We start from the raw sequence: 23,744 nt of genomic DNA on the forward strand, positions 1-23,744 counted from the left end.
AAGGAAAACCATCAAACTACCAGGTTTGATGCATTTCCCCAATTCCTGTTAAGGCAGTGAGAATCTCAGCCAAACGGACCTGGAAAGTGACCGGTTTGATCTCGGTCTGTGCTGAGACAGCTGGTCTCAGTTTGGGGAGTAGGACGCAGCAGTTGACTAAAGTCCTCCAGGGTTATGGTGACTAAATTGGATCTCTATCCAGCAACCCCGCTGGAGGTATGTGTGTGGATGTGAGACGGGGACAGATTTGGGCTGATTTGTGGGCAAATAGTCTGCCGCCATTCACAATCGCTGCTCGCACATGAATAATGGTTACTTGGGCAAGGTAACAGAGGTATCTGGCAATTCTAGTACTCCAGCAAGGAGTGAACACATCCAGGAGAGAAGATGGAATGCACTCACCCAACTGAGAGGTATGGTCCTGTAGTATTGGTCGTACACTCGGTGAGTACAGTGTTCTTTGGCTTTTTGCTGCATACATACAGAGACCTACAATATTGAAGATACTCTGTGAATCTATGAAACAACTCAAGGACTTTTCATTACAGAGAAGCCAGCAATCTAAAATGTTTTTTTTAAACAGTATCCCCTTGCATGTTATATAAACCATTCTTTTTTCCCGTTGCTCCCAGTAGCATGCATTTATAGAAAGTACTCTTTGTGTGACTTTGTAATGGACTCTGGTGTTCATCAGGATATCTAAAGAGGTTTTTATGTGCAAAATGGAGATTGTGAATTAATTGTATTCTGACATATAGGAGACACATCTAAAGATGAATATCTCTGACATACATCTGCTGGTGTCAGTCGACACATCAAGGTTCTACACAATGGAAGGCAGTAGATCATGAGGCTGGATAATGCAATTATTTTACTTTTAATATTTCTGAAATTGGTCAAGAAATCCACAGGTTATTTTAACCCATCTTAAAGATGTGGGCTGTCTCACATCAGTAGCTTATAACTGCAGGAAAATAGTACTTTATCGACCCTACAACTCACTTAGCCCCAAGTTCCCCTATTCAAAATCCAGGCTGAACAAAAGTCACCAAAATGGATGAATTGAGTTTTTTTTTTGGCTGTCCTGGTGGTCACTAGGACCTTGGAGAACCTTTTACTAGTTTGCTGTTAGGTTCCATTAAGCTCTCGTCTTTTACAGGAATGAAAAGCAACAGTGGGGGAGAAAAAAAGGTGATTCAACATCTGGTAAATTGGCAAAAATTTGTAAACAAACTTTCTGAAAATTGTCTTTTAAAAATGCAAGTTTAAAAGTGTTCCAAGGGTAGTAAGAAATCTATAAAATCAATCACTCATAGTGACTATGTTCTAGAAAGAACTGGTAATCAGCTGCCATTGTGGGGAGGCTTGCAGACTACGACATTTGATCAAACCCTCAGTCCCATGACGTTTCTTTCTGTGACACAATCCATGTTGGCTGTACTCCTGAGGAATAGCATGAGAACGGTAGTAATTACATAGAATTACATAGAATGTACAGCATTCTATGTAATTCTATGTACACCATTTGGCCCACAGGTCCGTGCCGGTGTTTATGCTCCTCACGAGCCTCCTCCCTCCCTACTTCATCTCACCCTATCAGCATATCCTTCTATTCCTTTCTCCCTCGTGTTTATCTAGCTTCCCCTTAATTGCTGTTCTTTATGGGTTATTGCTGGCAGAATTATATTTTGAACACATAAGAAGAGAAATAAATATCTCGCCACGCTGTCCTGACCTTGATTGCGTTGCCAGGGGAATCTTTTTTGCATTTGGTCTTTCATGCAGTTCAGAGTGAGCTTGCAATCTTTTACACTGCCCATCTCTTACTGGTTTCTCATGGATTGATGTTTGGTGACCCCCAAGTCTGTGGAAATCAATGCACAGCATAACACTGAGCTAAAGTGAATATATAATTCCACGGTCTGAGCCTGGATACAGCAAGGGAGGGAAGGATTGTACTCCAAAGCTGCTAGTGAGGAGCATTCAAAGGATGATACAGAGGAGTCAAACATTACTGCTGAACCTCACACTGTACTGGATCCAGGAACAAATCTATTGAATATAAATCGTACTGAATTTATAATGGGGAATCTTCCTTGTATCCCTCACCACCCGCATCCCTCCATCCCTTCCAATCCCACTTCCTCCTGTGTCGGCTCTTGAAAAGATTCTCCCCCAATCACTTTCAAACTCCCAACTGCCTAGCCTTTAGCCTTCCATTCACAACGATATTTCGGCACTCTTCGATTTGCCCAAATACTCCCTTACCTCCAATATTGATGGCGTTGTCCCCAGAAAAATCTTTACTCTCTCCCATCCTTGTCTTTTCCCCCTGGTATGACCCTCACCTTTGCTCCCTCAATTCCAAGGGACACAGAATCTGGCACCCAACTGGTTTAGCCCCCCATCACCAGATTTACCTGGACCTCATGGACTTCTTTGTCACTAAGATCAAGACCATCCATTCAGCTGCCTCTGATGCATCCCCCTCTCCGACTAACCCAAACCTTCCCTCAAGCTCTTTGCCTGCCCTCGCTCTGCACCTGCATCTCTCTCTATTTTCTTTTCTACCTCCCCTCATGCTCTACCCAAGCTCATCTTGTCCATTACATCCATCTCCTGCTCCCTTGACCCCATTCCCACTAAACTGCAGACGACCCACCTTCTCTTCCTGTTCTCCATGTTAATTGACATTGTAACTGGTTCCATCGTCTCAAGTACAGCTCCCCCTCCCTTTCAAACCACATCATCATCCCCTCTTCAAAAAACCCACCCTTCAGCCCTCCGCCTTTGCAAACTACTGCCCTATCTTCCACCCCCCCTCCTCTCTCCAAAGTCCTTGAACGTATTGTCACCTCCCAAATCCGTGTCGATGTTACCCACAACTCCATGTTTGGATCTCTCCAGAGATAAAAGAATGTCTAAACGAAGATTGAACAATATATTCATGATTAATTTATTGAGATGTTTATATAAAAAATAGTAATAAACTATTAGATGAAGACATTTTTCCATTCACTAGGAATCCCTAAATATGTTAATGTAAATAAATACATAAATAAATAGAAAAGTATAAAGTTTGGACTGGAACAAAAATCTATCATTTTACCATCACAGGAAATTTCAGCAGACGCTTTGACAAACCAGATTTCCTAGGGATGATATTTCCAAGTACATGGTCCTGAAACTTAATGATCTTTTTTTTTGCCAAATACCTAAGGAAGTAAAACTCATTTTAACAAAAAAAAAATCCCTGCCTTCAATTTATAATGACCCACTAACGCAATGGCACGAACACGAGGCTTTGAATCAGGCAATTTGTGATGATGTTATTTCATTAAGGAGAAAAATAGGCATCAGTTTTATAAAAGCTCAGTGATAACTAATTGGAGAAATGGTCAATCTCTCACAATACAACAAATGAGTCCGGAGTTACTTTCCTTTTGGTCGTTCAGTTCTCTCTATTCTACGTTCCTCCTCTTTAATCAAATCCAATTCCTTCCACTGTCCATCTGACTTTTACCTCTCAGCAGGTCCTGACGACGGAAGCTCAGGAAATTGCATTTTCCCTGACACTTGGTATTTTTCTAATTGGAACTAATTTACCTTGTGACACTTAAGTGGCCACGGAGAAAGTAAACTGGGTTGTGTTTTTAACATGAGGCTCGGACAAACGTTTTAAAGCAATACTCAGGCGCACTGCGTGATTTGATTCCTTTGACTCCAAAAGTAATGCTTCCAGGGATTGTTCACCTTGCTTTTCGCAGAATAATCAATATCAATCTAAATATTATATGCTAAAAATCCACTGAAAGCAATTTCATCGACTGTTGATTCAAATGGAATAAAGCGACTACACAAACATCATTATACGTAATATCAGTGGAAAAAAAGACAGCAGTTGGTTCTGAATTGTTTAGCATTAGAACAATAATAAATTGCAGCTGAAGTGTTGTCATTTTTCAATTGAAGTGCATTCTAAATCAAATGCCTCTTTACTGCTTCCTGCAGCTTTTACACTGTAGCATTGTTATTCATGTAAAGAGTTTGATTAGTTTTGGTGATGCATTTTGCCTCGTGATTTGTGCTGCAATTTTTTTTTAACCGTTTGAGATCAAATTTACCTATTCTGCTGTTTCTATAGCGCTGCTTGTCCAGAGTCTTGAGCACTTAATACAGGCTGACATTCCAGGCCAGGACTGAGGGAGTGCTGCACTGTTGGAGGTGCTGTCTTTCAGTTAAGCTGAAGCCACGTCTGCCCTCTCAGGTGGATGTAAAAGATCACGTGACGCTATTTCGAAGCACAGCAGGGGTGTTCTCCCCGGTGTCTTGGAAAATATTTATCCCTCAAACAACACCTAAAGCTTATCAGATCATTATCACATTGCTGTTTGTGGGGTCTTGCTGTGCGCTAATTGGCTGTCCCGTCTCTCCACATTACAACAGTGATTACACTTCAAAAGTACTTCATTGGCTGTAAAGCGCTTTGGGACATCCTGAGGTTGTAACAGGCGCTATATAAATGCAAGAATCTTTCTTTCTTTTTTAACACTTGCCCCTAGATGTGCTCGGAGTGAAGTCAGGAAACACTTCTACATGTAAAGGGTGGTAGAAGTTTGGAACTCTCTTCCGCAAACAGCAGTCGATGCTCGCTCAATTGTTAATTTCAAATATGAGACTTATAGATTTTTTGTTAACCAAAGGTATTAAGAGATATGTAGCTAAAGCGGGTATATGGAGTTAAGTTACAGATCAGCAATGATCTCATTGAATGATAGAATAGGCTCGAGGGGCTAAATGGCCTACTCCTGTTCCTGTGTTCCTCCTTTAAGTTTTTTTCTCTTGTATTCCTGCATTGAACCAGAGCTGCTTTGAGGCTGAAGACGCCAAGTAAATTAGCCATCGCAGGCATATTCGCTTTGCTGGAGTGGCCGTAGTGTATCTTTAAAAAGACATGAATGCCAGTCCCTGAGATGGATCAGGAGTTCCTCATTGCTTGTAGCAGTGCCTCCCTTATCCCTCGCAATACGTCACCTGCCACCTAGAAGGCGGCTGATCTGGAGGAGAGATCCCTCACACTTGCCCACATTGCCCTGCATTCTCCCCATTACAAACCAGCCATGTTATATAACAGGAAGGGGTTCCACTCCTTGAATGTTATAAAAAAGGCAAACTCCTTTGGCACGCCCTCAAATAAGTTCGATTGACAAGTTAGAGTTACACTGTGGGGGCAATTTTAACCTAACCTGCCCGTCGGAAGACTGATGGGATCGGGAGGAACGCTGGATTTACACCCTGTCCGATTTTACTCTCCATTGAAATCGATGAAGAGCAATATAGGGTGGGATATAAAACCAGTGTTCCTCCCGATCCCGTGGGATTCCTGACCGGCGAGTTAGGTTAAAATCACCCTAACTGAGATTGATAGATTTTTGTTAGGCAAGGGTATTAAGGGATACGGAACCAAGGTGGGGAGATGGAGTTAAGGGACAGGTCAGCCATGATCTAACTGACTCCTGTTCCTATGTTCCTACCCCCTGTGCGTCAGAATGGATCAGCATAATCCAAGCTCAATACATTTGTCGCCCATATCTGCATGATGTCTAGTTCATATTCCACCTGGGTTTCTGATACCTTAGATACACACGAATATGGAAGTGACTTGCCTGCTGTTGTACTTCAGTGCTGAATGATCAGACACTTCTGTTCCAGTGCAGGTGCAGTGAGCTATTCAGTTCGAGCACTGGATGACATTTAATTACCCGCCTGATGTATGTGCTGGGTTTTCCTGTCGTATCAGGAAGCAACAGGAGGTTCGCATTGAGCTGTTTTATGCCAGGCTGCTGCAATTGCTCTGCTACACACTTAAAGGGACATTGCCATCTGGGATTTTGTTAGGGAGAGCAAGAAACCCTGAATATGTGACCATCTTTGTTAGGCAAGGGTATTAAGGGTTACGGAGACAAGGCGGGTCGATGAAGTTAAGATACAGATCAGCCATGATCTAATTGAATGGCAGAACATGCTCGAGGGGCTGAATGGCCTACTTCTGTTCCTGTATTACTGAGTGGGGGAAATTTTTGATATGCAATATGTCAATGCACTACAGATCTGCCACTTGACATTTTACATCTCTGTGCGTGCTGCCTTTAAATAAATCAGTGGGTATTCAGCATCAGAGAGCAAGGTTTCATTTTTCTACTCACTTCTGTATCTTATAATGTCCAACCATTAGTTGTTAGTTTGCTGTTATCAAGAAAACGTCTGAAGACCAATCCTACAATCACACAATCCCAGTGGTCATCTGCGCCTGCAGGGAGGTCATTAAAGGAAGGTGATTGCCTGAAGTACACTCCCTTCAAGCACAGCTGCCCGGAACTGAAGTCAAAATCCCACTCCCTTTCCTCACCTGCCGGCTGGTTTTTGAATTTGGCAAAATGCTGCCGTGCTAAAAGGAATCCTGGTGAAAATTGCACTATCAATCGTGACATAGTGAGCAACCTACAGGAATCCAAATCAGACAGGAGCTGCAGTGAAGAATTTCCAGACGATGACCTCACAGTCATCAAATAGGTGGCGTAAATAGTTGGATAAGTGCACAGATTAAAGACCATAAGAGATAGGAGCAGGAGTAGGCCATTCGGCCCTTCGAGCCTGCTCCGCCATTTAATGAGATCATGGCTGATCTGATTTTTACCTCAACTCCACTTTCCCGCCCTTTCCCCATATCCTTTGACTCCCTTGCTGATCAAAAATTTGTCTAACTCAGCCTTGAATGTATTCAATGACTTGGCCTCCACAGCTTTTTGGGTTAAAGAATTCAAAAGATTCATGACCCTCTGGGAAAAGAAATTCCTCCTCATTTCCGAATTAAACGGGCAACCCCTTATTCTGAGACTATGCCCCTAGTTATAGATTCCCCCATGAGGGGTAACATCCTCTCAGCATCTCCCCTATCGAGTCCCCTCAGAATCTTATATGTTTCAACAAGATCTCCTCTCATTCTTCTAAATTCCAATGAATATAGACCCAACCTGTTCAATCTTTCCTCATAAGACAACCTGCTCACCGATGCTCAGTTTGGGTTCTGCCAGGACCACTCGGCTCCAGACCTCATTACAGCCTTGGTCCAAACATGGACAAAAGAGCTGAATTCCAGAGGTGAGGTGAGAGTGACTGCCCTTGACATCAAGGCAGCATTTGACCGAGTGTGGCACCAAGGAGCCCTAGTAAAATTGAAGTCGATGGGAATCAGGGGGAAAACTCTCCAGTGGCTGGAGTCATACTTAGCACAAAGGAAGATGGTAGTGGTTGTTGGAGGCCAATCATCTCAGCCCCAGGGCATTGCTGCAGGAGTTCCTCAGGACAGTGTCCTAGGCCCAACCATCTTCAGCTGCTTCATCAATGACTTTCCCTCTATCATAAGGTCAGAAATGGGGATGTTCGCTGATGATTGCACAGTGTTCAGTTCCGTTCGCAACCCCTCAGATAATGAAGCAGTCCGAGCCCGCATGCAACAAGAGCTGGACAACATCCAGGCTTGGGCTCATAAGTGGCAAGTAACATTCGCGCCAGATAAGTGCCAGGCAATGACCATCTCCAACAAGAGAGAATCTAACCACCTCCCCTTGACATTCAACGGCATTACCATCGCCGAATCCCCCACCATCAACATCCTGGGGGTCACCATTGACCAGAAACTTAACTGGACCAGCCATATAAATACTGTGGCTACAAGAGTAGGTCAGAGGCTGGGTATTCTGCGGCGAGTGACTCACCTCCTGACTCCCCAAATCCTTTCCACCATCTACAAGGCACAAGTCAGGAGTGTGATGGAATACTCTCCACTTGCCTGGATGAGTGCAGCTCCAACAACACTCAAGAAGCTGGACACCATCCAGGACAAAGCAGCCCGCTTGATTGGCACCCCATCCACCACCCTAAACATTCACTCCCTTCACCACCGGCGCACAGTGGCTGCAGTGTGTACCATCCACAGGATGCACTGCAGCAACTCGCCAAGGCTACTTCGACAGCACCTCCCAAACCCGCGACCTCTACCACCTAGAAGGGCAAGAGCAGCAGGCACATGGGAACAACACCACCTGCATGTTCCCCTCCAAGTCACACACCATCCCGACTTGGAAATATATCGCCGTTCCTTCATCGTCGCTGGGTCAAAATCCTGGAACTCCCTTCCTAACAGCACTGTGGGAGAACCTTCACCACACGGACTGCAGCGGTTCAAGAAGGCGGCTCACCACCACCTTCTCAAGGGCAATTAGGGTTGGGCAATAAATGCCGGCCTTGCCAGCGACGCCCACATCCCATGAATGAATTTAAAAAAACCCTTCCATACCCGGAATCAACCTAATGAGCCTTCTCTGAACTGCTTCCAATGCAAATATATCCTTCCTTAAATAAGGGCACCAGAACTGTATGCAGTACTCCAGGTGTGGTCTCACCAGCACCCTGTGCAGTTGTAGTATGACTTCCCTGCTTTTATATTCCATCCCCCTAGAAATAATTCCATTTGCCTTCTGGATTACCTGCTGCACCTGTATGTTAATTTTTTGTGTTTATGTATGAGGACACCCAGATCCCTCTGTACCGCAGCATTTTGTAGTATTTCTCCATTCAAATAATATTTTACTTTATTTTTCCTCCCAAAGTGGATGACTTCATATTTTCCCACATTTTATTCCATCTGCCAAATTTTTGCCCATACGCTTAACCTGTCAATATCCCTTTGCAGACACTGTGTCCTCATCGCAACTTGCTTTTCCACCTAGCTTTGTATCATCAGCAAATTTGGCCACAAGACACTCTGTTCCTTCATCCAAGTCATTGATATATATTGTAAATAGTTGAGGCCCCAGCACTGTGGCACCCCACTAGTTACAGATTGCCATTTTGAAAATGACCCTTTTATCCCGACTCTTTGTTTTCTGTTAGCCAATCCTCTATCCATGTCAGTATATTACCCCCAACACCATGAGCTCTTATCTTGTGCAGTAATCTTTTATGTTTCAAGTGCTTAAAAAGGACAAGCCTGTTATTTGGCAACAATCGTATTTTTCCTGTTCACAGTGGGATGAATAAAACCTTATTTCTTGATGTGTTTCTACTGAGTAAGTTAATGGGCAGAGATTTAATTACACAGGGACCCTATCCGACCTGGCCTACACGTGACTAGCCCACATTATATGGTTTACTCTTAATGGCCTCTGAAGTGGCCTAGCAAGCCACTCAGTTGTAAAAAAAACGATCACTTTGGCAATTAGAGTTGGGCAATGATCGCAACCTTATCAGTGGTGCTAGTGTTCCAGGAACAAATAAAACTTGCAAAGAGATGAAAAGAAATAAGGAAGAGAGCTAAAAGGCTTCCTGATAAAAGAGTAGAGTCGATTTGTTGCTGCACCTCTTGATTTAAATCCAGCACAGAGGTACTAAATGTCTCCTCTTGCTGATGGCTATTATAGACCATTTTAATGAGTTCTTAGTCTCTCTAGTCCCGAGTGGTCACAGCACAGCACAAAACTGCTCCAAATCTTCATTAATCAGCCTTTAGCGGCGAATGGTCAAAAAGAGAGAATGTGATTACATAACTTGCAGAGTGCTCTGTATCACAATTAACCTGATATCTGATCTTTATCCTGTGATATGTTACCCTGATACTATGGGGCCGAAACATTTATGACTATTACAAAATTCGCACTCTTCAATCAAGTAGCTTGACTTTGCTTCTATATTGTGTGCTTACTATATTAACTGGTTGTCTAACATTTAGTATTGGAATGATGTGAGGTGTCCTTTGTCACTCCATTGCCCCATGTGTAAATCTTTACCCTGATTAATTCAACTTCCACAGTGCGAATGAGGTCATTCTGTGGATTATACAACAGTTGCCCATCTGATCCTCTTCTCTAGACTGATGCTGGAGATCCAATTTGGGCGGAATTTGGTTCGAGACAATTCAGTTGGACTTATCCAGGGACTAGCTAAAGAGGAGGAATGATAGATTCCTGATCTCCCCAAAACCTGAGAGAGGAGGAGTGTTACATCAATGGGACACACACATGTCTCCCATCTCCTCTTGCCTTTGAGACTTCAGAGAAATCTTGGGCAATATGTGACTTCTGGCTTTTTGTACTGCAGAGCAAAGTGACATTGATGGTCTCGCCTTTATCAATGCCAAGGTTTATAAACTGCACTGCTATCATTCAGGAAATTCTTGTGCTTTCAAGTTTGTTAGGTTGCAAGGCACAGAGTCATGCATGCTCATTTATAAGGGCCCAACTAAGCAAAAGTTAACCTATTTTAACTAAGATTCTATGGAAAATCCTAATTATTGTCCAGGATATGCTAAGCCATCTTTGCCCAGATAAGTTAAAAATCATCCTTCATCACCTTTTGATTTGTAAGTTATTTGGAGTTACGCTGAAAATCATTAACCGGTGAGCAAAAAGGATATTTTTGCCTGGATCCCATTCCCTTGATACAGAGGTCGACAACACTTCCACTGGTCAATGACTGATTTGTGCAAACTTTACAGATCTGTGTTTTACATTCATTAAATTTCTATAAAATCGTGCTGGCTTCCCATCTGTACTGTTAAGTAGATTTCCAACGGTGCTGTCACCAGTAAATGAACTGCCTGATTATCCTGACCCATGCTTTGCATCACTGATAATGTCAACTCAATTATGTCTATAGATTATTTAGGAGGCCTCATCACCGTAAATCATTCAGTACCACAAAAGGTTGATTCTTCTTTTCTGACAGTGTGTAAACTTGATGCACTCCTGAAGCTCTCTATTCTTTGCCTGTATTAAGAAAATCTTTCAAATTGAGATGAATTTTAATTGAGATGCAGACAAATGTCTATAATATAAGGAAGTCTTGGACAGTGTCGGTCTTGTTTTGCCCTAATGAAGCTGTAGCAGTCTGTGGCAACTGAGCTGTTATCAGGTTGTGGTCAGGATTGCAAAGGAGACCAAAATTTCAGAAAAACAACATGGCAGTCACAGGAGCTGCCTCTGACTGAACCTCTGGTTGCTAATCCAGTCATAGTATCATAGTATTGTGATACAGCACAGAAGGAGGTCATTTGGCCCATCATGCCTGTGGTAGCCCTAGCTCTGCAAATTTTTTCCCTTCAAGTATTTAATCAATTCCCTTTTGAAAGGTGTTTCCATCACCCTTTCAGGCAGTGCATTCCAGATCATAACAACTCGCTGCATTAAAAAAAATGTTTCCTCATGTCGCCTCTGATCACCTTAAATCTGTGTCCTCTGGTTACCAACCTTTCTGCCGCTGGAAACAGTTTTTCCTTATTCACTCAATCAGCACAGTACCATCCTCACTAGGCTACTGTACCCATAAAGTTCGGCTCTCCCTTTCTTTGTAATAACGCTTGCCTTTTGCATAGGGGCCAACTGCAACGCTTTGAAAGCTTTTGAGCTCAATGATGTAGTTGGTTGAGGTTAAATGGCAGAGTTACAGCAGACCTTCCCATCAAAGTGTTAAGGCAGGATATCACTGCAGTTAATTTACAGTTTGCATTGTCAGTAACTGTAGCCAAACTGACTATGAAATAATGGAAATTAATTATGAATGAAAAATTCGACTGGCCAAGTGCACCAATTGGTACGACTTTTGGCTGGAGAGCTGGAAGCACTAAGAGCAAGCAGTCTGAAGCCAACACTAGACATCTATTTACTTTTATCAAATTACAATCTAATTGCAAAAAAGCTTGACTAATTATTAGTCAGGTTGTGTTTTCTTATATAAGTTCTTTTCTATAATTAAAATCGCCATTCAAGATAAAGAAACTGCTCTCTGTGAAATGCGTCAACTTCACTCAAGGTGTCACACAAGTGATTGGCCTTTTTTTTTAGTTAACTGTGGCTTCTGAGTCAGAAGGTTGTGGGTTCAAGGCCCACTCCAGGACTTGAGGACATTATCTAGCCTGACATATACTGAGAGAGTACTACACTGTTGTAGATGTTTCAGATGAAATGTTAAACTGGGGCCCTGTCAATAAACGTGATTGTTTTTGAATCATACTTAGCTGTCGCCTGCATCTAATTGAGACCGAGAGAGACAGAAAGATGTGCCAGTGCACTTAGAAGAAAGTTAATAAAGCAAATGAAAAAACACAACACAGGGGGTCCATTGTAACCAACCTAATTTGTAGCAAAAATTAGAATGGTTCCCGTGACACGAGGAACTTCTGGGTCATTTTTGCCTCTTCAACGAAGCTTCAGTATGGCAACAAATCAATGTTAGGAATGGTTCGGCATTGCATTGTGAAGGTGACAATTCACTGTGTAATTGTATGGATCCTTGCCAAAACACCAAGATTTTCCACTGAACTCTAGATTAATGGCATAATCTATGATTATCCAATTGTGGCTACATTTGGGCCATAAATGCCCAATTGGATGCTTTGTACATGACTTGATACAACAATATTCCGAATATATTGATTTTCATGACACCTTTTATTATTTTGGCTTTTTTTTTCACTGTAGATTTGCAAATTGACAATTCCCACCCTTAATGAATAAAGGAAAAGATTTCATTCTTTTTTTCATCCTTTCAACCAACATCTCTTAAAAAAAAAACAGATGATCTGGTCATTTATCTCAACGCTGTTTGTGGGACCTTGCTGTGCGCAAATTGGTTCCATGTTTCCTACATTACAGCAGTGACTTTAATTACTCTATTGGCTGTGAAGCACTTTGGGACATCTCCCGGTCATGATAGGCGCTAAGTAAATGCAAATTCTTTCTTTCGTCCTTCTTTCTCTAACCAATGTTATTGGAAGTGGTTTAAATTTATTCAGTCATGGAAAAAAATAATTTAATTCGACCCACATCCTGGTAGTAAGTGCTATTATTAGATAGAAACAGTTGAATGTTATTTTTAATATTTATAAATGCCTCTCTATAAATGTTTTCCAATGCGAGTATTAAAAAGAAATCAAACTCTCAATTTCAAATTAAACTTTTGTCAGCACCTTATTCTAAAAGATCTCGCTGTTTTATATTTGCAAAACACACACACATATCTAATCCAATGAGTGCAGCTACAGTGAGAGAGATTTTTTTTTGCTGAGGTCCATGTGTGAACTTTATCTGTAGTCATTAATAAATGGTTTACACTGGTGAATCAGCCGACTCTTCTAAATGAGTCTTTAGGGGTTCATTCACCTGCATAATTTGCCAAACTACAGAAACTTTAACCATGTCACTGGTTTCAGTAATTAGTTCTAAGCAATAGTAGTTTTACACACAGTACCTAATACGTATCTGTAGAATCGTACAGCACAGAAGGAGGCCATTCTTTCCATCGTGCCTGTGCCGACTCTTTGAAAGAGCTATCCAATTAGTCCCACTCCCCCGTTCTTTCCCCATAGCCCTGCAAATTTTTCCTTTTCAAGTATTTATCCAATTCCCTTTTGAAAGTTATTATTGAATCTGCTTCCACCGCCCTATCAGGCAGCGCATTCCAGATCATCACAACTCACTGCATAAAAAAAAATTCCTCATCTCCCCTCTGGTTCTTTTACCAATTACCTTAAATCTGTATCCTCTGGTCACCGACTCTCCTGCCAATGGAAACAGTTTCTCCTTATTTACTCTATCAAAACACCTTATAATTTTGAACAACTCTATTAAATCTACCCTTAATCTTCTGAGAACAATCCCAGCCTCTCTAGTCTCTCCACTCAACTGAAGTCCCTCATCATTCTGGTAAATCGCCTCTGCATTCTATTCAAGGCCTTGACATCCTTCCTACAATGTGGTGGCCAGAATTGGACACAATGCTCCAGCTGAGGCCGAAGTAGGGATTTATAAAGGTTTAGCATGACTTCCTTGCTTTTGTACTCTAACCCTCTATTGATAAAGCCAAGGATCACATATGCTTTTTTAGCAGCTTTATCAACAACCCTGCGGTTGAGGTGCAGATCAGCCATGATCCAATTGAATGGCAGAGCAGGCTCGAGGGGCTGAATGGCCTACTCCTGTTCCTAATGTTCCTATAATCCCAATAACCTTGATTTTCCCATCTATAAAACAAATCCTAGGATCACATTTATTTTTGATGCCTGCAAATTGTAAATAAGTCCCTGCACTTATTGTATTGTTTGTAAGTTGCAAATTAATGGGGGTCAGAATACAGATCTAGTTCTGATTCCGGATACCAAGTGTTGGTTACCCACTACCTACAGTTAACTGCCACTTGATGCCTAGCTGTCTCATCAGGATAGGTGAAGGGTCAGGTGAGACAACAAGGTATCAAGTGGCTTCTATCACTGTCAACGGCTAACATGGGAATTCAGGCTCAGTGCAGTAAACTGTCATTCACAATTTTTCTGAGCAATGTCCACCTGTTTAGCATTGATTTGTACCATATTGTAAAGTAATTATTGCATTGGGATGTCTAAAACCTTGGTCAGACTTGCCAAGGAATCTGTATCCTCATGCTGTGTAATTTGGAAGGCCTTGCTATGCCATTGAATTCTAGGGGACCTGAGTGTGATACAAAACCCTGAGGGAAGGCAGCTCACCGGGCTTGTTCCTGCAACCACACTTCAGTACACTTCTAATTTTTTTTTAAATGACTGGTAAATTAACCACGGTCAGTTAATGAAAATATGTTTTTTTTAAAATAGACAACATGGCAGCGGAGTTTGGAGAGTGTCTTCCTAAGTTTGTTCCAGAGAGCCACCTAATCCTGCAACTACACTGTGACTGTTGACATAGCAAAATTGAATGGGAAATATCGAATTTCCAAAGGTAAATGTTGACAGAAAAGTTTAACCTAAAATAACAGGAGCTAAGGTCTGGACAGAAGTTTAAACGCTGTACAAGATTTTTAATGATGTTAGATTGTAGAGTGTAATGATTTTATTTTCCATTCAAAGAAAATCAACCTCTTTTTGCAGGGTCAAAGAATAACATAGGCTAGAATGTACAGTGGGTGATAATAGCGAATGAACCCTTAAGACATTAGTGTGACTTTTCACTGTCCGTGATTTTAATGGGGTGATTTTAATTGCCCATTTATTTAATGCCTTTGTTAAAATTGCAAACAGCTCACTGTGCCTGACTCTGTAGACATGGGCAAATCCCATCTTAGTGTAAATGTATTGACCTCTCATCTCTTCCCAGATCCTCAAGTTTCTCCTCCATAATGCTCGGAGAGAGAAAGCAAGAGAGACAATGAGTGCAAGACAGAGGACCATCCACTGGAATTTTGAATATGAGTTTTGATTGTAGCAAACAGTTCTCAAAAATCCAGAAAAGGAAAAATGCAGAAAGCAATGTGGCAGAATGGCTAAAGAAAGCAATAATTCAGCAAGTAAAATCCACTATGAAAAACTCCAAAACAACCTTTAAGAAATCAGTTTCTCAAACATGTCGTCCCGTACCTTGGCATCACCCATTCTGTATGAGCCGGCAAAGCAAGCAATGCATTCTAGTGAGAAAACAAGAAAATTCTTGTCATTTGCATCCTATTTATTTACGAGTTTTTCATGGCCTTACTGAAACTCTTGTGCATTTTACAAGTCGGGCAAAGGTTGTTGTTCAGCCAATTAGCTGCATTATGCTCTCCAAGCTGGTTGGACCCAAACCACCAACTGAAAAAAAATCAACCCCTTAATGTTCAACAAAGTGCTGCAAAATTACACCAACAATATTGTTAAAAGGGCTTATACTTCAATTGAATGTATATCTTCCCTTCCACCCACAGTTGGAATTTCACTTAACATGACTCTTACGATGAAATATGAATACTGTTTATTGTTACTGAATTTCTTAAGATTCAAGAATATTTCACTTGCTGCTTCAAGGCCCTTGTTCAAAACTGACTGGGCCGCTTTTCATTTGAAGGCGTGTACGTAACTTCCTGTGAATAAGTTGCCTGTAGCTTCCTGTGAATAAGTTGCCTGTAGATGTGGCTGTGTTTAAATGTTCTTCAGTGCAACCCTTTACTGCACTGACTGCTCAACATGCCAACAAACACAAGGGCAGAGAAAGCTGATCTAAGTAATCTGTGTCATCATCTTCTGCAGCTCACACCTGTGATAATCGACGGTTGGCTAAGTCAGTAACTTGGGCTAAGTATTCCTTTTCCACAGCATTAACATTTAAATTAATATTTTGGCTTGGAGACTGGTAATGAAATACTTGTGGCGGGAGTATTCCTGAGCTGCATTTCCACATTGTTAGTCAGGGAGCCATTCCCGGCAGCACAGCAGCCGAGTTATGCAATAAGTGGTTTGGTATTGTCAGCCGGAGAACATCTTTCTCTCAGCACTGAGCGAACACTGAGCAGTAATAAATATATTGGTTGCCGATGTGGGTATAACTTACTATGTTAGAATCAGCAGGTTTTTAATACCCATTTTATTATCAGTGCTGGGTTCTGGCAGTTCTAGGTAGAAATGTTGACTGCTTTATGGAATATATTGTAAGACGTGTAAACTATTACGTTGAGCACAAAAGATGGGAGGTACGATGATAAATGAGGATTATGGATTCTAAGAGAATATTACAATGCAGTATTAAATTGCGAGCAAAGTTAAGGCAATAATCTCAGACAATGTGTTATTGATTTAAACATACCCCCTGGCATCTTTTCTTCACTACCAAACATCACCTAACCCTAACCCTAATGCTTCTCCCCTCCTCCCTCCACCCTCACCTTCACCTTCATCAACAAGTGCGAGGAGCTCATGGACTTTGTTGTCACTAAGATTGAGACCATCTGTTCAGTTATCTCTGCTGCTTCTCACCGTCTGCCCCAAAAAATCTCTCCAATCTCCTCTCATGGTCTCTCCAAGTTCATCCATTAAACCCACCTCCTGATCTCTCGATCCTATTCCCACTAAACTGCTGACCACCCAACTTCCCTTCCTCTCCTCCATGTTAGCTGATATTGTACACTGTCTGTAACTGTCCCTTTCCCTTTCAAAATTGCCCTCATCATTCCCCTGCTCAAAAAACACCCTCAAACCCTCTGTCCTTGAAAACTATCACCCTATCTCCAACTTCTCCTCCTTTCCAAAGTCCTTGAATGTGTTGTCACCTCCCAAATACATGGCCATCTTCCCCACAACTCCATGTTTGAATCTCTCCAATCAGGCTTCCACCCCTGCCACAGCACCGAAATGGCCCTAACCAAAGTCACAAATTACATCCTCTGCATTATCCCTTCTCATGCTCGTTGATCCCACTGCAACCTTTAACATGGTCGACCACACCATCAATGGCTTCTCTTCCCTTCCTTTGAAGCCCCCCCCAAGGATCTATCCTTGGCCTTCTTTTCTTCCTGATCCACACACTGTCTTTGGCAATGTCATCTGCACTGTTAGGGTCAGCTTCCACATCTACACTGACCACACTCAGCTTTATCTCTCCACTACCTCTTTTGACCCCTCTGTATTGCCATGCTGCTTAACATCCAGTCTTGGATGACCCGCATTTTTATGCATTGGGAAGACCAAAACCATTGTCTTCAAGCCCACCAAAACTCTCTACCTTTGCCATCCCACTCCTGGCCATTGCCTCCGGGTGACCCAGACTGTTCACAGTCAAAGAACTTACAGTTATGTCCAAGGGGGAAAATTTGTGATCAAACCAATAGTCTTATTTTAGTCGGAATCTTTCACTTGCCATATATGCTTTCCTTGTCTCCTTTTTCCGCATGGCAAAAGATGGGATTGGATTGAATTTCTGCCTGGTCAACCTTTTTCAGGCAAGCAGGCCATGAATGGAGGTCCAGTTAGAGTCACATGAAGCCACAGGTCTATCAGGTGCTACAAGTGATGGGCTGCAAATGGCCTCCAGGGCATTTTATGAGCACCACTGAGTTAATCGATCAAAAATGACGTTTTATTAACAACAATATTAAATCAAAGAATGAAACAGCTTCTAAAATGAAATGCAGTAGAGCTTGTCTGTCAGTTTATTATTCAGCATAATTGTCTTTTCATCGAACATTAAACCATCTTGTGATTAATTTTTGCATAATTAACCTCGCTGTTGTTCATAATACACTTATAATACAGCAATTAAGTCTACGAATTCTGGTTTTTAGTGTTACTCTAACAATATTAAGTTTGACCATTCAGGTAATCCTCTTAATCTTATTAATAAACTATTCTTCTCACTTGATTTATATTTCATAGAGAATAACAGGCACTGAATGTGTTCCAAGATTCAATGATGTACGCTGCCATGGGTTGAAATTGTACAGTGTGATATTAGTAACAGTTGTGCTTGGTATGAATCTCCATTTCATACGAAAATGACGGGGAGGACAAGACCAGCTGGTCCATCTCGCCTGTCACACACTCACAATGCCTGGAGCATCGCGACTAAACACATCCTCCCCCCTCCCCCCCCCCACGGACACGGAATCTCTGGGAGAGGCAAAAAAATTAGGCAAAAGAAATCCAGCGCCAACAAAGGAAAAAAAATCTGGAAAATTTCTCTCCGACTCCCTTAGGAGATCAAAATCAGTCCAGGAGATCACAATGACCCATGTGTACATTAATCACTCTGTCCACCACTTCACCACTTTGATGCTTTCATTACAATCGGAGACGGAGGAATTTTAGATGAACGCCTTTTCTACTAAGAATGCAAAGCGCGATTTCAACCCACAAGATTGAAGTTAGGGCAGTCTGGAGCCCCGTGACCATCAGTTACATACCCAGCAAGTTGATCAGTGGTCTGGAAGAGAAAGACAGATTGACATTGCTTCTGGCTGTGGGAGATCTGAGCCACCTTCTGCTGGCGACTGGCTGGCTTGTTTCTGGTGCTGGCTGTGGGTGGGTTGTTTGGTGTCTTGCTGGATAGCTTCCTTGCTGCCTTCTGTTGACTGCCTGGCTGGCTTGTGGTGGCTGGTTGGCTGGCTGCTTCAGGCCTCTGTTCCAGTTTCTGTTCTGCTGCTCCATTCTCCTAATGTCCTCTCCTCCTCATAATTCAAGTACCTTCCTAGAAACTTGCATTTTAATCTAAAAATTGCTGCTGTTACACTTTTCCTAAGATATAAATGTGCATCGACAAATGGTAGTGTGCCACAGAGTCTTCATTCTCTTGCCAAAGAATTGGTTTGGGCTTGCTAAAGAAATTGGCCGTAAGATGCTGTAGAATGATATGCTTGGTGTGACTGTTTTTTGGTGTGTTGGCTGAAACACAAAGTAAGGCTACGGTGAAAGGTGCCGTCTTTCGAATGAGACGTTAAACTGAGGTACCGTCTGCCCTCTCTGATAGAAGTAAAAGATCCCATGGCACTACTCGAAGGACAGCAGGCGAGTTCTCCCCAGTGTCCTGACCAATGTTTATCCTTCAACCAACATCACTTGGAAAAAATAAACAGATTATCTGATCATTATCACATTGCTGTTTGTGGGATCTTGCTGTGCGCAAATTGGCTGCCATGTTCCTAACATTGCAACAGTGATTACACTTTTTAAAAAAAGTACTTCATTGCCTGTAAAGTGCCTTGGGACATCGTGAAGTCGTGAAAGGCATTATAGAAATGCAAGTCTTTCTTTCTAAAAGGCCACATCAAGCTTTTGTTAAATAACTGCTTGCATTAACTTTCAAGCTATCAAAATTAAAGTTTTTTATATACTCTCAAAAGACTTGTTATGCAAGTGTCTATTGAGAATGATGAAAGCAGATTTCACTTAAGTCGACATCAGGGAGGACGATGTGAAGTTATGATTTAGTGTGTTTTTTAAATTAGCAATTAATTTTCTGCTATCTCATCACTCTTAGCAAATCATTTAATGTTTCAGCAATTGAAATGTCAATATTTTGTAAATGTAGCTGGTTTTTCATGGTTGCATCAGATTACCTGGTGAATTATTCCTTCAGTCATACTTCAGTCTGTGGATACATACATATCTAATACAATAATGGAAATCGACTGTGGTTGAGAATGATTAATTCTTGCATTGTTGGGGCCAGAGATGAATGTTTTGTATGGTGATGTTTCATTAGACATAAATATGTTATTTTCACACTGCCATTTGAAAATCAGAGAATCCATCATCATCTGTCTAAAACTGGTTGTGTTTTTCAAATTAAAAAGGGTGACAGGACACATTCATTTAGGTTTCTCATCTCAAACAAAAACAAATTTATGCACAAGTCAGTGGAATCTGACTCTGCAGAAATAGCCATCTTAGTAACTTTCTCATGCTTGTAAACTCAACGTGAGTCTTGCCAGCTCAATATATAAACATATGAAAAATACAGACGTGGAAAGATGCTCCATCGAGCCTCTCATACAGTCATTTTGCAACTGAGCATCATAATACCCAGTGCTCTCCTCCCCCCTCCCTCCCACCCACCAGCCAGCCACCTCATCTCCTGGGAGAGGCAAAAAAAGTAGGCCAAGTCATGGAAAAAAAAATCTGGGAAATTCATCTCCAACCTACAGGAAACTTCTAGGAGAGCACAGTGACCATGAGGCACTCCGCCCAATACACCTCCTAACTTCTGGATACTGTGATATCTGCAATGGCCAGGATCTGGTCGAGCTCCCTTTTGATTGCTTGCAGTGAAGCTGCACGAGTTTGCAACTTGTTCCGAAAGAAAAACCTCCTGACACAAAACCTAGTTCTTCAACACACGTCCCCCGGTTCTCCCTAATCTATCTGATTTAAATAGTCTATTAACATGAACATGTCTAATCCCTTCATTATTTTAAAACCTCAATCAAATCTCCTTGAAGTCTATGCTTTTCTAGAGTCAAAAAACTGTAGCCTAACTTAGTAAGTGAGGCCTTTTAAGGTAGGTATCACTTTGGAGGGCCTTCTCTGAACCTTTTCCAGGGCCTCATATCACCCACCATGTGAGAGGATCAAAATTAGACACCATCTTCTAAATGAGGCCTAACCAAGGACAATATGATGCTTTTTGTTTCATGTTAGATTGTCCTGGCAATTCATCCTAATACTTTATTTGCTTTTACTATTGCCTCACTGGTTGTGGTCCTTTAGAGATTTATGTACTATAATACCTTTCCTGTTCAACAGGCCTTAGTTCTTAACCCTGCGTGGTATACACAAGCTTGGCATTAGACCTACACTGTTACATAACATTACACTTATCTACGTTAAATGGCATCTACCAAACGCAGGCCCATTCCCTCATCATATCTAGATCTGATTGTAGTCATTCTCTCTCATTCCAGGTTTTAACACTCACCCAAATCTTGGCATCATCCACAAACTTGCTCCAGTGCCTTCATCCAGATCATTACTGAATATGGTGAAGAGTAACAGTCCCAACACTGATCCCTGTGTGACTCCACTGCGGGACCCAGAACCACAACCATTAATACAGCCTTCTGCCTATGAAAATGCAAGCAATTCCTTATCTAACCCAAGATCTGTCCTCCAATCCCACAGGACTCTATCATAAAGTGACCTGTTTTGTGGCACCTATTCAGAAGCTTTTTGGAATTCCAACAACAACAACTTGCATTTATATAAACAACTTTAACATATCTCGAAGGGAGGTGTTGTCTTTTACAGAACAGGGAACTTGCTAGCTGTAGTAATCTGATAAAGGAAGTAAGATGAAACCCAATAAAGATGAGCCTCAGAAGACCAGCACTCCTCTGTCACCAATCCCATCACAAGAAGATGGGCACTGCCAACTGACTGCCCAATGCAGCATGCATAGAAGATTACTGACTAACTGGCATTGACCATAATTGGTAAGGTTCCCATCATTGCTCATTCATTCCACTGTATTGAAAATAAACCCTTAGTAAGTGAGGCAAATGCATTCAGCCTAAAATATTCAGTAATAGGTGAATGGTTCCTGTCGGGTAAAGTGATTGCTTCTTCATTACTTGTAAAGTTTCTATATTGTGTATTCCGCTATCTACCTTTATATAAAATAAACCTTAGAAAAATGATGCCAAGGTCTTCAATACTTTTGATTGAAAAGCAAGTCCTTTTGACATTTGGGGGACTGTCTGAGAGAAGTTGGACAATGATCTAAAAGTTAAAAGGACATTCGTTCTTAATAGTTTACTTTTTAAAAAATGAAACTGATGGAAAGATCCCTTTAACTGAGGGAAGATAGGAAAATTCAGCCTCTGAAATAGATTGGATTCTCATGTACAGTTCTTGTCCCTTTACCTATTGGCTTTTAGTCTCTGTAAAAAATATGAATTACTTATAAGGGCTTCTAGTTGACCAATGAGGAGAAAATTTAACTGTGGTTTTTGCAATAAAATGTTTGACTTATGTGGCTTCCCTTTTCAATAAAACGGAGACCTGAGTTAAGTGAAGTTGATCGCTGGATCATCTCACTCTGTAATGTGAAAGGAATTGAACAAGTAGAATTCAGTTGGTGGTCAAAAAAGCCAACATCCAAAAGGCAGCGACAAATATCATCTTAGCAGCAAACTGTTACCATGGAGAGAGAGGATGGGCCCACTCCCAGGCAAGCTTGGGCACTGATAACACTGCAGCTAATTGAGGACATAGAATCAGATCTCTTCAAGAGGGTCCAGAGGGGCAATTTTTTTCACTCAAAGGGTGGTGAGTGTCTGGAATGAGCTGCCAGAGGCAGTAGTAGAGGCGGATACAATTTTGTCTTTTAAAAAGCATTTGGACAGTTACATGGGTAAGATGGGTATAGAGGGATATGGGCCAAGTGCAGGCAATTGGGACTAGCTTAGTGGTATAAACTGGGCGACATGGACATGTTGGGCCGAAGGGCCTGTTTCCATGTTGTAAACTTCTATGATTCTATGGAGTTTTATTTATTTCATGACTTTTATTGCGATTTGAAACCAAGGGTAAACTGCAGATTTAATGGGCAAGCAAAAAAAATGGTCTTTCTGCTTTGTTCCAAACTCTCTGATTTCAAAGCCAATCAATAGCATTTTTGGAACAAGTCCCACTTTATTTGAAGGACTGATGCCAATTAAAGCTATAGCAAATGTCGTTTCATGTTTGCGATTTTGAGAAGTTCTGGTGTGGCTTGTTGGAATAAGACGGTTGCCCACCTTAAGCCTGCAACAACAACAACCACTTGCATTTATATAGCGCATTTAACGTAGTAAAATGTCCCAAGGTGCTTCACAGAAGCGTTACCAAACAAAATTTAACACCGAGCCACATAAGCAGATATTAGGACAGGTGACCATAAGCTTTGTCGAAGAGGGAGGTTTTAAGGAGCGTCTTAAAAGAGGAGAGAGAGGCGGAGAGGTTTAGGGAGGGAATTCCAGAGCTTAGGGCCCAGGCAGCTGAAGGCACGGCCGCAGATGGTGGAGCGATGAAAATCGGTGATGCGTATGAGGCCAGAATTGGAGGAGCGCAGAGATCTCGGAGGCTTGTAGGCCTGGAGGAGATTACAGAGATAGGGAGGGGCGAGGTCATGGAGGGATTTGAACACAACAACAACTTGCATTTTTATAGCGCCTTTAATGTAGTAAAACATCCCAAGGCGCTTCACAGGAGCGATTATCAAACAAAATTTGACACCAAGCCACATAAGGAGATATTAGGACAGGTGATCAAAAGCTTTGTCAAAGAGGTAGGTTTTAAGGAGCTTCTTAAAAGAGGAGAGAGAGGTGGAGAGGTTTAGGGAGGGAATTCCAGAGCTTAGGGCCCAGGCAGCTGAAGGCACGGCCACCAATGGTGGAGCGATTAAAATGGGGAATGCGCAAGAGGCAAGAATTGGAGGAGC

The 23,744-nt window shown here is 41.8% G+C and overlaps 1 long non-coding RNA gene across 1 annotated transcript in view; it reads left to right on the top strand.

The window, feature by feature from the left end:
• The window catches only part of LOC137304649 (uncharacterized), a 142,004-nt gene extending 120,138 nt beyond the window's left edge, over window positions 1-21,866 (top strand). Inside the window, exons 2-3 of the long non-coding RNA XR_010958599.1 lie at window positions 14,684-14,807; window positions 21,229-21,866. This is a non-coding gene — a long non-coding RNA (uncharacterized lncRNA). The remainder of the gene's footprint in view (window positions 1-14,683; window positions 14,808-21,228) is intronic.
• Window positions 21,867-23,744: the final 1,878 nt, after the last annotated feature.

The sequence above is a fragment of the Heptranchias perlo genome, chromosome 38, assembly GCF_035084215.1.
Source record: "Heptranchias perlo isolate sHepPer1 chromosome 38, sHepPer1.hap1, whole genome shotgun sequence".
In the NCBI taxonomy this organism is placed as follows: domain Eukaryota; kingdom Metazoa; phylum Chordata; class Chondrichthyes; order Hexanchiformes; family Hexanchidae; genus Heptranchias; species Heptranchias perlo.